Source organism: Candoia aspera, chromosome 2 (genome assembly GCF_035149785.1).
Source record: "Candoia aspera isolate rCanAsp1 chromosome 2, rCanAsp1.hap2, whole genome shotgun sequence".
NCBI lineage: Eukaryota > Metazoa > Chordata > Lepidosauria > Squamata > Boidae > Candoia > Candoia aspera.
In genome coordinates, this window is record NC_086154.1 from 1,909,639 (window position 1) to 1,930,778 (window position 21,140).

General features: G+C 47.3%; 1 protein-coding gene across 3 annotated transcripts in view; it reads right to left on the reverse strand.

Moving 5' to 3' along the window:
• LOC134491916 (zinc finger protein 91-like) overlaps positions 1-21,140 on the reverse strand; it is a 485,354-nt gene that overhangs the window by 269,190 nt on the left and 195,024 nt on the right. The gene's annotated exons all lie outside the window — the stretch shown is intronic.

The window sequence follows — 21,140 nt, forward strand, 5'->3', positions numbered from 1 at the left end:
TATGAGCTGCGGGTGCCAGAGGGAGCAAAGGCGGATTGCAACAAGGCAGGACGACACCATGTCTGGAATGCAGCAGCCCTGGATGCCTCCTCTGGAGTCTTGCCCCAAAGGCTCTTCCCTTTATCCTCCCGTGCGCAACCCCACTTTTTCAGCTTCTCTGATTGGCTGCCTGGCTTCTGACTCCTTTTTTCCCAGAACGGTCATCTTTCAGTGCTCAGAACTGGTGAAATTGTGTGTCCGTCATTGGCAGCTAGGAAACTTTCTCTGATCAGGGCAAATTTCATCCTCCTGAGCTGTGACCCTAAGGATCCGTTATTTGTCTCCTTTTTTAGCCTCTCCATATTTCCAGCTGCTTGTGACTTCCCTACTGCCTGTCAGCAAGCAGAGGCAAACCACGCACCCTACCGCCACCTTGAGTTTTCCAATTCTCAGAGGCACAGTCTGGTTCCAGGACTACTTCCCACGAGACTGATATGACTTAATGTCGTCATCTTTTTATTCTATCTTTTTTTCCATTGCTGTTGTGTTTGTATTTTTGCACTGAATCTGTTTTATCTCATATGACTTTTTTTGTTTTGATTGCAGCGGCATAGAAATGTGTTTAATTAATTGATTCATTGATTAATAGAGGCAGGCCCGGATGCTGATACACACATGGTAATGGGCAGAAGGAACAACCTTGAGGAGCAGGAGGAAGAGCCGCAACCACAACAACAGTCAAGTAAGAGAAACCTGAGTGAATCAGAAATGTAGCTGGAGAAATTGTCTCAGACAAAACCCTCCTTGGTTCTCATGAAGATAAAGGGAAGGAGGGGAGAGGTACCTCCAGATTTGCAAGATTCTATTACCATAACCTACAATAAAAGTATTAGTATGCATGTCTTTGGTTTCCTAGTCTGGTCTGCTTTGAAGGGTTCTCTCGTGTGCCAGTGTTTATTAGGAGGCAAGAAGACATCCAGAAGAGGAAGCAGGACCCTGAAATGCTGGCTTCCTGGCCGCCTTGTGTGGGGTTCCTGTGAAATGAGGCTTCGGGGGGCCATAAAGTCTCCCAGTGGCCCAGGGGGGTCTGCAGTTGCCCCTTGCCCCCAATTCCTATCAGTTCCTGCCTTGGACTTCCCTTCCAAGAAGATACTTTTTCTCCCATTACCATCACCTTGGCCACCCCTGTGAAAATGCCACACTCCCTATCCTTTGCAAGGTTCCCTGTAATCTTTAAGAAGTCTTAGAGAACAGGGAAGGTCCCAGAAGACTGGAGGAGAGCTCGTGTTCCAATTTTCAAAAAGGGAAAGGTGCATGGCTCGGGAGGCTACAGGCCTGTGAGCCTGACATCGATGCTGAGCAATCAACTGGTGCCAACATGGATTATGCCAAACAAGTCATGCCAGACTAACTTGATCTCCTTTCATGATAGAGTTACTAGACCAGTTGACCAAGGAAATGCTGTGGGCATACGGTAGTCTATTTGGGCTTTAGCAAGGCCTTTGACAAAGTCTCTCATAGCATCTTTATTAACAAAATGATCCACTATCACAACTCAACTGTTAGGTTGACCCACAGTTGGTCCAAGGGTAGTTGTCAATAGTGTCAAATCTACCTGGAGAGACATCTCTACTGGGGTGCCACTGGGTTCCATCCTGGGCTGGATGCTGTTCAAGGTTTTTATGAATGATATGGGTGAGGGACTCAAGGGAAAGCTAAGAGGGATGGCTAATACTTGGGAGGAGAGGGGAAAATTCAAAAAGACTTAAGCTAGAACAGTGGGTGGAAACAAACAGAATGCAAGTTAACAGAGAGAAATATAAAATCATGCACAGACACGATAGCCATCTTCAAATATCTGAAGGGCCGTTGCATGGTAGAGGGTTTGGACTTATTCTTGCTTGCTCCAGAGGGTCAGGGTTGAACTAATGGGATGAAACTTCAAAGATGTAGGTAGAGACTGGACATTAGGAAGATCTTGACGTAAGAGTTCTCCATCAGTGGAATAGGTTGCCACGGGGGGGGGGGGAGTTCTTCCCCTTCACTGGAGGTTTTCAAACAGGCCAGATAGTCATGTAGGGGGGATGGTATAGTAGTGAGTGTGCAGGGGGCTGGACTTGATGACCTCTGAGGTCCCTTCCAACTCTGTGATTCTATGATTGCAGGCAAAACCCAGCAGGGGGTGTCTGCAGCAGAATGTGCTCTCCTGGCAGCCTCCAGCTTCAAGAAAAGAACTGAGCAAGCTCCTGATTCCTTTTCCTTTCCTTTCCTTTCCTTCTCTCCTAAATCCCAAACTCCAACAGTGGCAATCCTAAATGGTAGGAAAAAGGCAAATCTGGGGAGAAGAACCAGCTGAGGGGTGGGGTGAAGAGAAAGGGGTGCAATGCCCAAGCGGGTGGTGGGGGAGGCATAGTCTAACCAAATTTAGGTTGAAGTTTCTCTCCAGATGCACAGCCAGACTGGGAGGATTCCACCTGTGGCCCGCATTCGGTGATCTTGGTCGGGCCCCTCTTCCCCAGGCTCCATTTCTGAGATATTCCATGGGGATGAATGGAAAAGCCTCCATGTTCTGCCTGTTTGGGGTGAGAGTCCCTGCTGGGAAGGACTTTGTCTGGATGAAAGAGGAGGTCCTTCTCCCAACAACAGGGGCAGTCTCCATGATTCTTCCAGCAGAGAGCACTGATGTGCTTTGGTTTTAGGTGGGAAGACTCTAAGAAGGGATTCTTCTTGAAGAATAAAAATGGTCAAGGTCAATGAGAACTTCTCAGCAATTCCAGCAGTTGGTTGACGTTTCCCCCTGAGATCTGAAACTGGAAGCCTGTTGTTTTTACCTGTGAGTTCTGCTCTGCACACCAAGTTCCTCTTTGTCCAGCGGTTACTAAGACTGGTCTTCTTCATGTATTTGGTCCTATTTTGAGTTATGCTAGAAAACATAGAAAAAATAGATCTGAAATATGCCATAGCAGAAAGAGGAGAAGCTCCTAATGCTCCTTATGCTACCCAGCCTGAGAGCGGAGGAGAAGGAAGATGAACACAGATGGAGAAACCATCAGTTTGTATGATCTGTGCCAGTGTTGCAGGGACTTTTGTTACAGAGAGGCTAAAGGACCACGAGAGCTTTGCAGCCAGCTCTACCATTTTTGCCATCAGTGGCTGCAACCAGAAAGACGCACCAAGGCCCAGATGCTGGACCTGGTGCTGCTGGAGCAGTTCTGTGGAGCCCTTGGTGCTCTCCGAGCCTTGCTGTTTCCTTGCAGACGTTTCATTGCCAGGCTAGGCAACATCTTCAGCGGGAAGAGGGAGGGGGCCTTGCTCTCAGTTTACATACTGTGGCTTGCCCTGCTTGTGTTGGTGGGGTGTTGCTCTCTCCTTGGGAGTTCCTTGATTGGGCTGTTGTTTGCTGCTGGGTTGATTGCCTGAGTTGATAGGTCCTTGATTAGGGCATATTGTGCTGTTTGATGGTTCATCTGGTGTTCATCCTAGTGTTGATTTTTACATATCTGGGTGCTGATTGCTGGCAAGGGAGTGTCCTGGTCTTCTGGCTTTTCTGTTGTCTCTTCTGAATGGTATGTAAATGTTGTTTACCTCTATGTGTCTGCTAATGGCTGCTTGGTCTGAGTGCCAGGCTTCCGGGAATTCTCTGGCGTTCTTGGATTTGGCTTGGTTCAGGATGCTCACCGTTTCCCAGCTGAAGCTGTGGTTGAGTCTGTCCACGTGCTGTGGGATTGAGGAGTGCTCATCCTGTCTTCCGACTGCCAGTTGGTGTCCGTGGATGCGCTCTGCTGGTCTCCTGCCTGTCTGTCCTCCATAGTGGCTGTTACAGGCTTTGCACTGTACGTTGTAGATAAGTCCTGTTTTTTCCTCTTGGGCTATTGGGTCTTTTGGGTTGCTTAATATGTTTTGAAGAGTTTTAGTTGGTTGGGGGTCTTTTCCTTCTTATTCATCCTTTCTCCCCTCTTTGCAAGAGCACCTGCACTGCACACAGAATCCACCAGGGGGCTCCTCTGCAAAGGGAAGGGGGCGCCCTGCGCTTCAGCACTGGGCCACTGGAGGGCGAACGCCAGAGGCGGCCTTGCAGAGGAGGGAGGGAGGGGAGGGGGTGACGCACCGGGCCGTGCCCCTCTAGGCCGCCCCACTCCCTCCCTTTAACCCTTTGGGCTCAGCCGGTGGGGCCCCCGGCCGTCCAGCGCGGCTCGGGAGGGCGAGTGAGCGGGCGAGGGTGGCGCCTCCCGCCCCGGTCTGTCGGGCCTGCGGCGGGGCGGCCGGTCCGGGCTCCGGGCGGGTTGTGCGAACGCGCCTGCGTGCAGCGGCGATACTTCGAAGGCTCGTGAGAGGCGGACACTGTTGACAAACAGTGATAACAAAAATAAGCATGTCATATTAAAAGATAAGGCAGGCCACTAAAATCCAATGCAGGTGGCCAGATGGAAAAGTCTCTAAGTAAAACATGTTCTGAAAAAGCATGTAATCAAGGCACTTCTGGCTTGCAAAGGAATTTCTAACCCTCTGGTTTGTGCCTGGATTTGGAGGCCAAGCAATCCAGGCTGAGTAACGTCCATCCCAGGAAATGTTCTCTGCTTTCTTATTTCCCATTCAGCCAATGGCTCAAACGACTAGCAGCTTTCTTGTAATCTGAGCAGGAGCAGAAATTGGGTTGTGTGTCTCTGGATATTGATGGCCCCCCACCTAAATTGCTGGCTGTGCTCTCCCAGCACTTTCATGAAGGTGTTGAGCATGGGCAGGATTGCTCTTTCTGAGGATTTCATAACCCATTTGCTGAAATGCTAGAAACCCCCCCCCTATTTCCTGAAACATATAAAGGAAGGAGTCACTGATAGGGGGGGTTTCCAAGGCCCATCTGCCAGTTGATTCAATCCAGACCCTGAGAGTCTTTTGATGATGGGTGGATCAATCGATCGATCAACTGATCAATCAATGGATCCAGAAGGAAACGGGTTGCTTTCACTGAATGGCACTGAAAGGCCTGCAGAATCAATCAAGTTGGTAAAACCTGCCTGAAATATTTCTTCAAAGGTTTTTGGCTCTGTCCATTTTCTCACCTAAAGCTTGGAATCCAACCAAGCATCGCCATTTAGATTAGTGGACATCTTTGCTTTGGGAATGTGTGAACAGTAGGACAGACCTTGCAAATCCTCCTGGGCCTGTTCTGTTCTTTTTCCCCTTGTTCAGGAGGGTCCTGTGTCCTTCGAGGAGGTGGCTGTGTGTTTCTCCGAGGAGGAGTGGTCTCTCCTGGATCCTCACCAAAAAGCCCTGCATCGGGAAGTCATGTTGGAGAATTGTAGGAACGTGGCCTCTCCCGGTAAGGGTTTGCTACTCTCCACCCAGAGAGTTCGGGAAGACATTTGGTAGATAGATGCCATCAGCTATTTTTTAAAAATATAATTTTATTAAAGAAACTTTATCAGAGTAAGAACAACACAAGTTTTGAAAAGGGAATTTTCATCTTCACTAACCATTCCTCTGCTGTAGGTATTTCAGGGTCCTTCCAACTTTGTCCGTATGATAGTCTCACTGTGGTTATCAGACAGAAACAAACTTCCATGACTCTTTTCTAGCTGCCTATCCATTTGCCCCAACAGAAAGCATTCTGATTTCAGTTGGATATTGATCGTTAACCTTCTCTATATGACTGTATATATTTGAATCCAAAATTTTCTAGCTTTTTTACAAGTCCACCAAACATGATAAAATGACCTTTCATTTGCAACATAAATTTGAAGTGCCTTTATACATTTTTGATCGTTTTTCTGGTGTCATATACCAAGGTACATCTAATTATAAAAGTTCTTCTTTAGATTATTACATAATGCAAGTTTAGTCCTTTTAACCCCATATTTCCCCATTGTTTCATCTGGATACTATGACCAAAATTCTTGGCCCATTTTATCCTACATTCTTTAAGCTTTAATTCTTTATACGATTTAGCAATTACACGTCCCTCCTCTGTCCATAATTCCAGTTCAGATTCTGTCTTCTGTTGTTCAATACCATACGTCCTTTTCTCTACCTTGGATCTTTCTGATAACCGTCAGTATGGAAAAACCATGGACGACAATATCCCTCTGCCATCACTTGCTCTCTTGACTTCATTTGGTATTCCCCATCCTCGTGTTCTAATAGCTCTTGAGATGTTTTCCATTTGTCTTTGCCTGTGGCTTTTCTTCTATAAAAGGCTTCTTGTGCTGAGAGCCATAAAGGTGTTTTGGGGCATCGTCTGGGTTTTTATCCGTTCCATGTTCTCAGTATGGCAGTTCTAACATCATGGTTTCTAAAATCTACATTAACTTCATTGTACCACGGAGATCCACGCCATCCAGACCTCAGGTCATGCTCTTCTAGTTCTAAAGTTCTCAGATTCTTCCTCAGCAACCCCCACTCTTTCATCCAAACCAAAGAGCAGGCTGCAAGGTACAGGCTCAAACTGGGCAGGCCCAATCTGCCTCTTTCCTTTGCATCTTGGAGAATTTGGTATTTAACCTGTGACTTTTTATCCACAAACCTAGGTAGATCTTTCTGCCATCGCTTAAATGGTACATCGGTTGTCAGAAGAGGTATTGTTTGAAAAAAAACCACAACATTCTAGGCAAAGCATTCATTTTTATCACAGAAATTCTCCCCAACAAGGACAATTCTCATTTCCCCCACCTTAAATATTCTTCGTAATTTCATTCCATGTCTCAACAGAATTCTTTTGTAATAACAGACAGTTCATATTGGTCATAGTAGTACCCAAGTATTTTACTTTTTCTCAGTGTTAAAACCAGTTTTTCACATCAATTCTATCTGAACTTCCATTGTAATATTTTTAGTGAACATCTCTGTCTTTTGATCATTAATCTTAAAACTTGCCACAATACCAATTCGATTTTTCCATCAGTATTTCTATTCCCTCCAAAGAATCTTCCAAAGTTACCACCAGATCCTCAGCGCATGCCGTCAGCAGCGTAGACAAGGGGTATCCTTGTCTTGTTCCTTTTTGTATCTCACAAGGTTTTGGCCGTCTTCAGTGCCATCAGCTGTTCCTTCTTAAAAAATCTCCAACCAGATGTCATCTCCCGGGAGAGAAAAGGAGAAGGTCTGGCCTTCTCCTGCTCTGAGGAAGGAAAGAGGTCGATGGCTCTCTGCTTAGATGCACCCTGTGCCATCTCTCGTCCGGTGTATTTTTCCATTTCTCTTTGAAGATAGCAGAGACAAACTCACTCCTTGGCTTGAGGCGATGCTCAACTCCATCACGCTGATTTCAGCTTTTGGGGCCCAGATGCTTCCCTGTCTGTCCTAGGAAGAATTGTCATTTCTTCAGGCTCTTGGGTGGATGCCTCTTCTTCCTTTTCATTTCTGTCCTGAGCCGTGGGATTAGGGGTGAAAAGGTGCCATTTCTCCATTGCAAATATGCTGTTTAGGGTTAATGGAAGACCTCTAGGATTTCTTCTCTGCAAGCATGTGATTTTGGCAAGAGAAAAATGAATAGCAAATGGAGGTTAGTTTGGGTAGGAAGAAAAGGACGAGTTTCAGAATGGATTTAGTTCTCACAGGGCTTTGGTGGAATTCACCCCCTCCAATAAATGTTAGGTTTTCTCCTGATACCTCCTTGGATGTTTCCCCTGATTCTTCCTTAACTCAGAGCTGACTCTCCATGGGAATTGAGTATATTTGGATAATTATAAACAAAAAGGATGCTTTTGATGTTTTCTAAGAAATTATCTTTTCTATACCATGCTACTGTAAGCATGCAAAATTGTAAGATATTGGAATTTGGCCAAATTTCAGAAGGAAATTCATATGACTTCCTGAAGTTTGATGATTTTCTCTAGCCTTGCTGTCATTTTCATTTCTCTTTTCCTTTGAAGGAAATAATGGGCAGGAGAATAAAGATTCCGGGGAACCATTCCAAATGTTCGGGCATGGAGACGGAACGGAGCAGCCTGCAATTCAAATGGAGCTAGAAAAGCATGAGAGAAACCAGTCAAAAAATTGGGATCAGGACAGCTCCTCTTCCATTGATGCTCAGATGCAAGACTTCCTTGCCCAACAAGGAAAAATTAAGAAAAAATATATTGGGAAAAGTGTAAGAGAATTCAAAGACAAATCGGATATAAATGAACACTATTCAGCCCAAACCAAAGGAGATGATTATATATGCAGAGACAATGGAAAACATTACAATTGGATTTTCACTCTTTCTTGTGAAAATAGGTGCCATAAAAGGATCCAGAAAGAAGAGAAACCATATAAATGTTTGAAATGTGGAAAGAGCTTCAGAAGAAGCAGTCAGGTTACTTCACATAACTGGATCCACACAGGAGAGAAGCCATATAAGTGCATGGAGTGTGGAAAAAGTTTCAGTGAGAGCCGTTCCCTTTGTTGTTGTTGTTTATTCGTTTAGTCGCTTCCGACTCTTCATGACTTCATGGACCAGCCCACGCCAGAGCCTCCTGTCGGTCGTCAACATCCCCAGCTCCCCCAGGGACGAGTCCGTCACCTCTAGAATATCATCCATCCACCTTGCCCTTGGTCGGCCCCTCTTCCTTTTGCCTTCCACTCTCCCTAGCATCAGCACCTTCTCCAGGCTGTCCTGTCTTCTCATTATGTGGCCAAAGTATTTCAGTTTTGCCTTTAATATCATCCCCTCAAGTGAGCAGTCTGGCTTTATTTCCTGGAGGATGCACTGGTTTGATCTTCTTGCAGTCCAAGGCACTCTCAGAATTTTCCTCCAACACCACAGTTCAAAAGCATCAATCTTCCTTCTTTCAGCCTTCTTTATGGTCCAGCTCTCACAGCCATATGTTACTACAGGGAACACCATTGCTTTAACTGTGCGGACCTTTGTTGTCAGTGTGATGTCTCTGCTCTTAACTATTTTATCGAGATTGGTCATTGCTCTTCTCCCAAGGATTAAGCGTCTTCTGATTTCCTGACTGCAGTCAGCATCTGCAGTAATCTTTGCACCTAGGAATACAAAGTCTTTCACTGCTTCTACATTTTCTCCCTCTATTTGCCAGTTATCAATCAAGCTGGTTGCCATAATCTTGGAGAGAAGCCATATAAGTGCATGGAGTGTGGAAAAAGTTTCAGTGAGAGCCGTTCCCTTACATCTCATAAATGGATCCACAGAGAAGAGAAGCCATATAAATGCATGGAGTGTGGAAAGGGCTTCAATCAAAGGAGTTATTTCCCATAAAAGGATCCACACGGGAGAAGCCATATCAATGCAGTGTGTGTGGAAAAAGCTTCAGTTACAGTAATTCCCTTACAAAACACAAAAGGATTCACACAGGGGAGAAGCCATATAAATGTATGGAATGTGGAAAGGGCTTCTGTGAAAATTCCAAGGGGGGGGGGGCGCCAGGGATGATGGGCATGGGAGTAGAAAGAGAGGGGCCCTGAGGGGACTCTGGGCGGTTTTAATTCTACGCTGGCTTCTCTTCTCCTACCTTGCTCTTCTGCTCCTCTGTTTTCGACTCTCTCCCCCTCCTCAATCCGGCCCCGGGACCGCCCTCCCTCGGGCTGGTCTGGGGGGGAGGGGGCCGTCTCCTTCCCGCCTCTCCGGCGCCTTCCCCGCCTGAGGGCCCCCCCGCCCCCCCCCCCCGTCCTTTCTGTGGTGAGGAAAACAGTCGCTGGAACCGAACCGAAGCACGAAGGAGCGCGGCGGGGCTTCTGCGAACTGCCCAGGCAGACCGGCTCCTCCTCCTTCCCGCCTTCGGCCCCTCTCCCTGGCCCCCCCCGTTTGTTTGTTTTGTTTTGTTTTGTTTTGTTTTGTTTTGTTTTGTTTTGTTTTGTTTTATTTTATTTATTATTCACATTTCTACCACCGCCCATCTCCCCCTAAAAGGGGGACTCTGGGCGGTTTACAATAGAACTCACCTTAAAACCTGACATCATAAAATCACCAATACTAAAATAATAAAAATATAAAAATATAAATACAAAATCCAAGTGGGAGGTTTCCACTCCGTCGGGAGAACTCTACCTCACCAGCTACCGCCCTTCCCATCCCAGGCGAGGCGGCAAAACCAGGTCTTCAAGCCCCTCCGGAAGGTCTCCTTTTCCCCCTCGCTGCGCCCACCGCTCTCCTCGGAGCAGAGAGGCATCCCAGGAAGAGGCGGAAGGAAAGAGAAGAGGATGACCAGCAGCGAGGGGGGGGACCCAGTTGCAGTGGCGATGCAGCTCTTCAAGGCAAAGCGTTGTTGGCGCTTCTTCCGCTATAGCAGACCTGCAGATAGAAATTCAGCTGATCCACAGTCCCTTCCCATAGCTTAAACTTTCCTTCTTACGCCCAGTTCCCTTACAATCGTTCCCCCTCCCTTTCTCATTCGTGAACACAGTCACAGTTTCTCAGAGGACCCTACACTTCTCTGTCCTCCCAAAAAGTCGGAAATGGTGCAGCAGAGAGGTTCTGGGCTCTGAAGCAGTATTGTGATCCAAAGGAGGAGGAAATAAGCCCCCAGCAGCAGCAGCAGCAGCAGCAGTAGCAGGGGGACCCCGGCAGAGCCCATGGGGCTGCACCACACGGGTATCCCAAATAGAGAGGGGAGGGGGACGGAGATGCTCCCAGCCCCCGAGGAGGAATCGGAGGCTCTGGATGGGGGAGGGAGCGTTTTTTCTGAGACTTTGAACTGGGAGTGCCCAGAAAGGCAGAAGGACCAATGGGAATTCTCGCTTCTGCAGCGTCATCGGTCTCCTGGCAGAGTCTCTCCTGATTCGCTCGGTGGAGGAGATAGTTCGGAGCAGAGAAGGAAGCGGAGAAAGGGGGAGGGGGATCCTTTCAGTCTTGGGGGGCTGCAGCTCCGGGGGGGTCCCTGCCAGCCCCAGAGAGGACTCCCCTTCCTTTGCCCTCCCCGGAACTCTCAGCCAGGCTCTCTCTTTCTCTGTGTGCCTGGAGGGGGTGGACTAGATGCCCTCTGAAGCCTTCTTAAGGCCCCGAGGAACCACAGGCTGGGGCTGCCGGACTTTGAAGGGGGCGTGGTCCTTCCCGGGACAAGACCCAGCAAGGCCAGAGGTCCGGGGCTTGTCTGGGTTCCAGCTGAGGCGGGGGTCCCTCCGTGGGGAGGCTGGAAGTGGGAGGCTTAAAGGGAGGGAGCACCCGGGAGCAGCCCCTGGGTCTGAGCCTAGAGGTGGTGCAGCGGGTGACGGGGGGGGGGGGAGGCGCATCCTCAGCCCCAGTCAGCCCTGGGGGGGGCAGATGCAGCAATGGGGTCCAGACTCTTCCCCCCGCCTGCAATGCCAGAGCGGGGCCTGGCTTGGAAAGCCGGGGAGACCGATCCGGGCACTTCTCCAGGCCAAACGGGAAGCAAATGGCCTTGGGATCTGGGGGCCACGGGGGTCCCGGGACCGGCTTTGTGCAGCTAAAACGGGCCAGACATTTGAGCTGCTCAGTATCCTGGGACTGGGACCGTTTCCTTGGCCGGAAGGCGGCTGCTCTCCTTGCGCGTCGGGTGTTGTGTGAACTCGGCCCTTGCAGTCTATTAACCTGGTTTGGGTGTGTGAAAGAGCCAAGTGGTCTTGCTTGTCTGCCCTTGGCCTCATTAAGGGGTTATTTGAGCAATTAAAAAGGCTTCAAATTACAGGGCGCTGCAGGAGGGCTGGAGTTTCACTTCCGCGGCGCCAGAGAGCAGGAACAGGCTGAGATTCCTCACATCCACCCGGTGGAAACAACAAGAACAACACACACATACACACACGGGTTAGCTGTGCCAAGGGAATGGGAGGTAGCTGAAGGGAGACAGAGCACATCCCAAAGGCTACTTTCTAAAGTAGGAACAGAAGAGAACAGCCTCCTAGTCCTCATGAGGATCAAGCGAATTAGAGCTTCTGCGAGGGATACAGTCTGTGCCCCAGCTGGGCAAAGGGGTTCCTTTCCTGGATGCTGAGGGTCCTGTCCCTCCTTGTCTGAAGGCACTGAAACCTTTTTCCTCATGTCTGGGAGAATTTTGACTTCTTTTTCATGCAGCTGGGCTCGCTTACTCAAGTCACTCATGACAGCTTGGCTGTCCAGACTGCCCTCTGCAGAGACCCCCACTTGCCAGTCCCCCTGCTTGGCATCTCTGCCCTCCTTCCCTCATTCCATCCTCGGCTCAGGGGGGCACAGTCCCTAAGCTGCCCCCTCAAATAAGTGGGTGGGTCATTAATGCAGGGGGGGGGGCACTGAGCCCTCTTTTTCCTCCATCCAAGGAGGGCTTGACGTCTTCTGGAAAGCTCATCCTCATGAGCCTGTGGAATTCCTTGCCACAAGACCTGGCTGGCTTTCGCAAGAGAGGAGATCCATCAAGGGCCATGGATCTGGAGGAGGCCGCATTCGCTCCGGATCCCACTTGCAGGGGAACAGGGGAGGGAGAGGGACTCTCCCCCAACTCCTGCCTCTGATACCCAGAGATGAGGCTGGCCTGGTGCAGGTGGACCACCCCCCTGCCCTTTGCTCCCTCCCTCAGGAACAGTGGGGGGCAGAGAGGTCCCCCTTCCCCTTTTGGGACCAGCTCTTGCTTGGTTGCTCATCCTGTGGGAGATGCCCCCCCCCTTACACACACACGGCCTGGAAGCCTCTGTCAAGCCAACATCTCAGCAGCAGGTCGGCACAGCAGCAGCAGAAGCCAGCTCAGCTCTAGGGGGCCAAATTGTGGCTAAGAACTAGTTGCAGCCCAGACAAGTCTCCTGATAAGAGGAAGGGGGAAAGAACCACGGATGCAGAGATGCCAAAGGGGCTCAGAAACAGATGGTAAAACACAGGGCAGGTTAAGCACTAAGGCAAATGAGGCTGGGGAGCCCTTGGGGGTAATAAAAGCCCCCCCCTCCCCCAAAAAGGCAGGGAAGAGGGTCCGGGCCATTTCTGCAAGGGCCCCACAACGCCCCCTGGTGGGCAGAGGAGGACCGGCGCCGAGAGGCTCCCCGCCCAGCTCAGTGGCTGATGGCGCCCAGGGTGGTCCAGCTCCCCTTGCAGTCCCCCTTCCCCCGTGCTGGAGAGGGCTCCATGGGCCTGCCCGTGTCCTTGCTGGGGCGCATCAGGGAAGCGGATTCGCACTAGACCCAAAGAGGGATTTCAGCCAAAATGCAGACCCCTCGAATCGGAGCCTCTTGGTGAAGAGTAGCTTCTTGAGGTCGCTCTGCTTGTAGCCCCCCAGCTGCGTCTGCTGTAGCATTCGCAGGAGTCTCGGGAGGGCTGGTGTTGGATATAAAAATCACGAAAACTGGACCAGAGTGTTCTGAAAAGGAACTTACTTTATTGAGCGGTTTGCAAAGCGCGGTGGGCACCTCGACCAGGCTACGCAGCGTCTGATCGAAAGGAGAGATGCCACACCCTTTTCCTTTGTTCAGACCCTTATATACATTCTTTGGTTGCTCTTTCCTGCCCCGGGATAGGTGGGTTCACAATCTATAGGTCCCTTTGCCCGTCACCTTTTCCCTAGCCTGATCTCCCATTGATTGGGGTCTCAGACGCACAATCTTCTGACCGCCTCATCCCCTGGACCCTCACCCTTATTTTACATGTGTTAATAGACATTCTTATCTTGAGACATCCCGGACATTCCAAGGCCTTCACACATTGAAAGCTTTAATTGGGTTAGCTATTATCATTTGATGAGTTTCCCACTATCTCTTCCTGACTTGTTGTTAGTTTAAATGTGTAACATTGTGTTGCTCACTAGTTTAAACTTTTTACATATATTGCTTCCCCCCCTTGCTATTAACTAGTATTAGTATTTGCACCTAAAAATCTCCCCCAACCAAGATCTATATGATATTGCTTTATATGGATATATATATATAGATCTTCCTTATTTACAAATTGCATTTTTCTATACCTTACACTGGTAAGCTAAGGGGGCCAGAAGCCACCCCAGAGGAGAGCGTAAAGGAGGCTGCCATTGCACGAAAGGGTTAGGTGTGCTGCGGGAAAGGCGGAAGGGCGCTTACAGTGCCAACGTGAGGGATGGGGAGAGGGCCGAATGTGGACGCTGGAACCGAGGCCCTGGCATGCAAGTCCCACACCAGGCAGGAGGTAGAATTCTATGCGCTGCCTTCCCACAACGCCAAAGCTGCCCCGGCTGCGGGACCGTTCTGGATCTCAAGGCAGCAGGGACCTTGTGCATCAATGCACCATCAGGTGCGTTACCAAGAAAGGTGGCTTTGCTCTGAGGGATTTTTCGGGCACGAAAGCTGGCTGGGCAACCTTGGGCCAGTCCCCCTCCCTCAGCCCAGCTCACCTCACAGGGTTGCTGTCCTGGGGAAAGGAGGAGGAGGAGGAGGAAGGAGTAGCAGGTATGCTTGCCGCTCTGGAAGGAGGGACTGTCCTAAAATTGGGGGCACCTGGGATCACTCTCCTCCCACTTTGAGCCTGGAGCAAGGAAGGCAGGGCGGCTGTGAAAAGCCCTGGGTCTGGGACAGCTGCTGGTGGGCGCGTAGGAGAGAGAAGAAGAGACAGGAGGAAGCTAGGGTGAGAGCAGCAGTCAAGGCTTGGAGCAAAGCCAGAGAAGGAGTAAGTGAGACTGTCCACTCGAAGGAGAACTGTGTTCTAAAGGTAGTAGTAGCATTGTTGGTGTGTAATAGTTATAGTAATAGAGTAGTATAGTGATAGTTATAGCTTAGTGACCTCCATGTATTAGAATAGACACAATATAGAGTAGTAGTATTAGTGACAGAAATAGAGGTCAGTTGGAAATTGTATTAGTTGGTCACCTAGGTAGGGAAACAAACACTTTTATACTGTGAGCAGTGGTTTTCTAAGTGAAAGAAACCCCCCCCCCCATAAAAGGGGTGATCACAGGTCTTCCTCTGCAGCGTCTCATTTGGGAACGTCCTGGTGAGTCTGAGTAGACAACCCCTGGGTATCAAACGAACCTGTGCCAAATTGGTGGCAGAGGTGGGATATCCAAACTGGGATTCCCCGTCCAGCTTTAAAGGGGAGTTTGTTCAGACTCACCGGATTCCTGAAACCCTGTACATGAAAAGGAGGGCTTTGATTGCTAAAGGGAGCGAGCTTGGGCCTTGCAGGCCACACACTTTGCAAGCCTTAGCTAGGATACTGGCTGCAGGGAACAGACCCTTGAGAAAACTAGAACTAGAGAACTAGAGCCTTGGAAAACAAAGCAGGATGGAAAAGGCGGAAGGGGCTGGAATTCCTGCAGCCACAGAGGAGGCTCCCACCACAGACTCAAGTGTTCGGGATAAGCCAGTGGTTTCACCCAAGGAGAAAATGGGAAGGCCGGAAAAGGGGCCGGGGCCAGAAACTTGGGCAAACCTGGTCCGGGAGATGTTGAGGCAGCAACTGGAAGAAAGGCTCTTGAGAGGAGCGGAGAGAAGAGACAGGCTGGAGTGGGAGAAAAAGGAAAGAGAGGCACGAAAAATGAGAAAGGTGGGATAGACTATAAGTAAATAAAATAATTTACTCCTCTCTGTCAAGTAAACTAAGAAAAAACAACCTAACTACTTCTTATTACTATTGTTTGTTTATACAAATAATATCTGAAAAATAAAAACAAAAATATCCATCTCAACCCTTAAAAAACTCCTGCTGATAAACGTATTTAAACAATTATCAAGGTAAACCAAAGCATTTAAGCTAAAGCAAAATAACTTGCCAACATCTTATTACTATTATGTATTTAGCAAAGCCACTTGGTTAATACCCTTTCACCAAAAATGAAAGTGCTATCCAAAGAGCAAATACCTATGTCTAAACCTTAAAGACCACCCTGACACACACATTTAAACAATCATCCCACTTCAGAATAAAGCAAAGCATTTACAGGTCTCAGCATTATGCACAGAATTTTCTTCTTGTCAAGCTCAAATTTTACAGCCTGCCTTGAAAAGTCCAGATATTCTTCAAGAACCTTCCGCCCTTGAAGCCGAATTCTCTTTCGTGGTCTTGATGCAACAGCATCACAGCCCTCTTTCTAGGCCAGAACTCTTTTTTCTTTAAATCTCCACAAGTCACTTTCCTTCCCTTCGTTTTCTGAGCCCACCTCACCAATCCTCATCTTCTTCTTTGGTGAAGCCACTTTGTACCTAGGATAATTTTCAACCCTGTCAGCTTCTCTCAACCGTTCAGACCGTGGGGATTCCACAGGTTCTGAGACAAGGCCCAGAACGTGAGAGACTTCGAGGTAAAACTCTGTAAAACCCGCTTTAATTTCCTCCGTAGCTCTCTAGTGACTCAGGGCGGTAAAGCCCACTAAGACTGAACTTGAAGACTTCCCCAGCTGCCTTTGCTCAAAGTAACCAACCCAGGAAATAGAAACAAGAAGGGTTCCCACGGGAAAGTAGAAGCAACTAGGTCGGAATTGCAATCCACAGATTCAACAAAGTGGGTAAAACCTTTTATAGTCCTCAAAACTCACTTTGTTTAAAATAAAAGGAAAAAGACAAAACTGAATGAATATTATAGTCATAAAGGAGAACGATCCTTTCCGGGTGTAACTCGTCTATGAAACAGAGCGATAGGTCATTCCTGGGGCCATTTTAAGTGAGTCTCAAGGGGCAGCTTTCCTGATCAGGTTTTCAATTCCCAGGCCGCCTCCATAGCTGTAGCACAACGACACGGGTAAGCGTCAGCCCAACGAGCCAGCCGATCTCTCCAGACAAGGACAGGTGGACAGCCTTGCGCTCCGGGTAGAGCGATGAAGTCCAAGTGCAAAGGAGAAGAAAAGGGAAAAAAGGACTTGTGGGGACGTGTGTCTACGGTCCCACTGCCCCTTTGTGTCTCTCCTTCTGTGAAGAGGCAGAAGAAACGAGGCAGTTATTTTCGTGGAGCAAAGATGTGAACAAACACCCCAGTATTCTTGCCGTGAAAACTAAATGGATCAGTACAACCAGAGATATGTCGGTATACCATCGTAAGATGAGACCCCCCGGTCGGAAGATGGTCAAAATGCTACTGGGGAGGAACAGAGGATGAGTTCAACTAGCCCCAGACTGCAAGAAGATCAAACCAGTCCATCCTCCAGGAAATAAAGCCAGACTGCTCACTTGAGGGAATGATATTCAAGGCGAAACTGAAGTACTTTGGCCACACAATGAGAAGACAGGACACCCTGGAGAAGATGCTGATGCTGGGGAGAGTGGAGGGCAAAAGGAAGAGGGGCCGACCAAGGGCAAGGTGGATGGATGATATTCTGGAGGTGACGGACCCGTCCCTGGGGGAGCTGGGGGTGTTGGCGACTGACAGGAGGCCCTGGCGTGGGCTGGTCCATGGAGTCACGAAGAGTCGGAAGCGACTGAATGAATAAGAGGACTTATATCTCCAACAGCAAGTAGACATTTCTTGCTGGCCGTCTGGTCTTAGCAAACTCATAATGACACCCAGTCCTACCTACTGGATTCACAACTGTGTTTGAGCATATGCTATTTCTCTCAGATATTCTTCTAAAATGTAAAATTATATGTTTTGGTGAACCACCCAGAGTCCCTCCTTTGTGGGGGGGAGATGGGCAGTAATAAATTTGATAAATAAATAAATAAAATGATATGCACACGTAAGATAATTTTCTAATCTGTATATTTTCCATGTGCTGATCAACAACTTAAGTGTTCAGTGTAAATCTACTATTAGAAAAGGAGAGATACCACAGAAATACAATAAAGAGCCTGCATATGCTGAAGTGCATTTTGAAAACAGCCTAATGTGATAATTTATGATTGCAAGTTAGAAATGGACTTCTAAAACCGTGAAACAATCTGAACTGATGATGAGCATTCCTTGCACATCTAGGAGCCTGACAGAGAAAGCAAAGCCATCAGCAGACTTTGCTCAAAGTCAACTTCAAGGCCAACCCCAAAACACAAAATCCAAACTGGTTCTTATCTAAACTGAGAAAGTTAATACAAGCACATTATTACCACCATGTCAGTAAAACAGGAAACCGATTTTAACTCTCAGTTAGAATTTCTACATCTTCTTCACTGAGATTGCATCTTTTCCCCTGACCAAAATCTTATGCTATTAAACTTTTAATTTTCTCCTATTTCAACAATTTCCAATTATATAGTAGAAAAATATCAGATTAAAAAAAGATTCTAAAATATTGCAAGAGTTATCTGTCTAAACATAATATCGTAGAAACTTTACACGTATGATAGTCACTGGGGAAGGAATGTAGCAAACACACGTATTTTCTGAACTGAAAAGTCTTTTATAGGCATATCCTACCAAAACTCTTGTGTCTGTTTGATACTTCGTAACCTTTCACTGGGACTATTAGGAATAGGCCAACGATTTTTGAACCAAGCTACCTCAGAACGGATAACTTACAAAATGTGCCCAAAACCTGGGACCCGTGACTCCCATGGAATAGAAATTTGGCCAATCTTATAAACGATTCTATCACATAAAAATGATCATAGAACATTTTATGACATAAGAAAAACGCCAGGAAACATTTCCTGTGGTCATCTCCTGATGTTTGTGCTCTGCAGTTCGACCGTGGCTACTTTCCAGGCCGATCCCTCCCTCCCTGAATCTTTAAGAACCCGCACATCAGAAGCTTTGCCACCGTTGAAGGCACGGAGGACTCCGGTGCGGAAAGATCTCTGCAGCGATGACCCAGTGGGTCACGGCTTGTCCAGTATGTTCTGAATTTAATTTGGATTGAAAAATATCTGCTTATTGAGTGTTCTGCATCTGCATGGCAATTTGTTCCGTATTTCATTAAGTCTGGTAATCTACGTACATGCTGCGTGTTTTGTATTTCCTTCTGCTTTGGATCTAAATCAGCAGATAGCACAAAACAGATAAATTGAGAGACAGACAGACAGCACACACTGGAGTGTATCGAAGAAGGTACAAAGCCACAAAGGTAAGAATATAAAATCTATACAGTATTCTCATGGAATATAATATATAAATCCTGAAAAGAAAAGTAAACGTAACACTTGGATCAACATCTGCTTCTCTCATGCTCAGACGCAGTTTGACTTGGGATTAAATAATAACTATGCTTACGCTTATGGTGGATTAATGACCCATTTTCTAACATGCCTTCAATGCATCTCGTAACAGGATCAAATCTGTGACTCACTAGCCATGATTGGGTGATTACCAGGATCTTGAAAAAGCCTCTTGGTTTTGCTTCCTGTCTGAGAATGCAAAGATTTGGGATTTGTCAGGCACTTGTCAAGCCACAATAATTCTCTGCTGAGCTACATTCAAGTTTTGCATATGCAGGAATATGTGTAATAACATGCATCCTAATTTTAGCAAAAACCTACATAGATTTAAGCCTCTTTGTTTTCGGTGGGCTTTATTCCAAGGTTTAAGATACCTTATAACTATCTAGCTCTCATTCACAATGTAAAATATCAAGTTTCAGGGTTAATTGTGGAACTTTAATTAATGTCAGTAAACTATACGGAGGCAGAAAGTGCTAAAAAGATGTATTTTGCTCATTTAGATTTGTTGCCTTAGAAAAGTCCCGCAGTTTCAAAACTGTGTACTTTCAGATAATCGTTCTAGCAGATTTGCGTAAACCTCTTCCAAATCCAGGTGATTCTGGGGTCCGTTCTGGGAATGCGACCTTCAGCTGCTCCCATTTCCTTCATTCTACTAAGCTGTGACCTGAAGCCTTTCAGAGGAAGATCAGTAGCGGTTGGCCAATTTATCACTGAGGACAGGTTGCCTAATTACACACATTCCCATGGAGGAGCTTCCCAGGGACACCAGATCCCCAGAAAATGGGTTGTAAGCCATTATCTTCCATATGCTTTCCATCCAGAGCATGCGTGAGCTCAGCTCTGCTTTGACCAATTGCACAGAGCCATCCCTGCGTCCATCAGAAAGGGGGCTTTCTTAGGAGTGCAGGGATGGCTCTGTGCAATTGGCAAAAGTGGAGCTGTGCTCACGCATGCTCTGGATTTTTCCGGCTCTAGCACACGGAACAGTTGAGAGCCTGTTATAAAGATCAGAAAGGTCTGATTTGGGTACCGTTTGCCATTACCAGTACAGAGAGATATACAGCTGTCGGGGGGGGGGGTGTTTTAACCTCAGTGCAGGCAATTTGACTGAAAGTAGTATTTTTATTGCACGATAAAGTGAGGTATTTCGAATCTCTCCTACATACAAATCCTGCTGAATGTCTGGTGCAAAAGGTTCCTCTTTCTGATTGCCTCCATTGAATTTTCAGCACTGAACATTTTAGAACACTGTGCATGACAAAAAAACACAGTCAGAAATAGGACTCTAGATCCAAACTTTGGAGCATCGTGGAAATCCTCACCATCCCAGAAAGGCAGTGAGCATTTCCGCAGAGAATAAGAATTCTTCGCAATACCAATGGCTCTGTTTTGCCAAGCAGCAGGACCTCTGTCACCTGGTTCGGATGGGATTTTTCTGTTGCTAGCTGTGCAGCTGGCCTGAATTAATGATGGATTCCGAAGGTTATTTTTTAAAATCCCATTCAATTAAACACCTACATTTTACAAGACTTTAACGTACTGCTGTTGATCTAGAATAAAATGAAATGTAGTATGCTGCCAATCACACCCTAGCAGAAGATTTTCCACAATTTTTTTTATGTAAACAAGAGCAGCATGTGACAGTGCAAAAGTTGTAAGACATCAATTCTGTTGTGACACAAAACAATCACTGCCTGAAGCAAGAAAGAACTTCGTTCTCACTGCTAATATAGTGTTGCTCAATAAATAGATATGTATGCCTAGAATAACCTGGATGGATTCATAGTTAAGCATGTGCAGGATTTTAGACTAGGATGATCAGAGTTGCACGTTTGGGCACATCGAACAATTCATAAAGACAAAATCCCTCACCAAAAGCTCTGGAGATGTATGCTGTCATGGGTTAGGAGTTGGCTACAAAATAGGAAACCAAAAATAGGAATTAATGAACATTTTGCACCTTGAAGAGTTATGCAAAGTGGGGTTCACCACTGATCAACGTTGGGAGGATCCCTTTTAAAAAAATGATCCAGATCTGTAGCATGGTCAAGACTGCCAATGATAAGCTTCAAATTAAATCTTGTTTAAGGTAAGCAAATGGTAAGTAACTCTAAAAATTCAAACTTCACCAATACGTTAGTAGGATAGTAAAGGTAAAGGTTTCCCTTGACGTAAAGTCCAGTCGTGTCCGACTCTAGGGGGCGGTGCTCATCTCCGTTTCTAAGCCTTGGAGCCGGCGTTGTCCATAGGACACTTCCGGG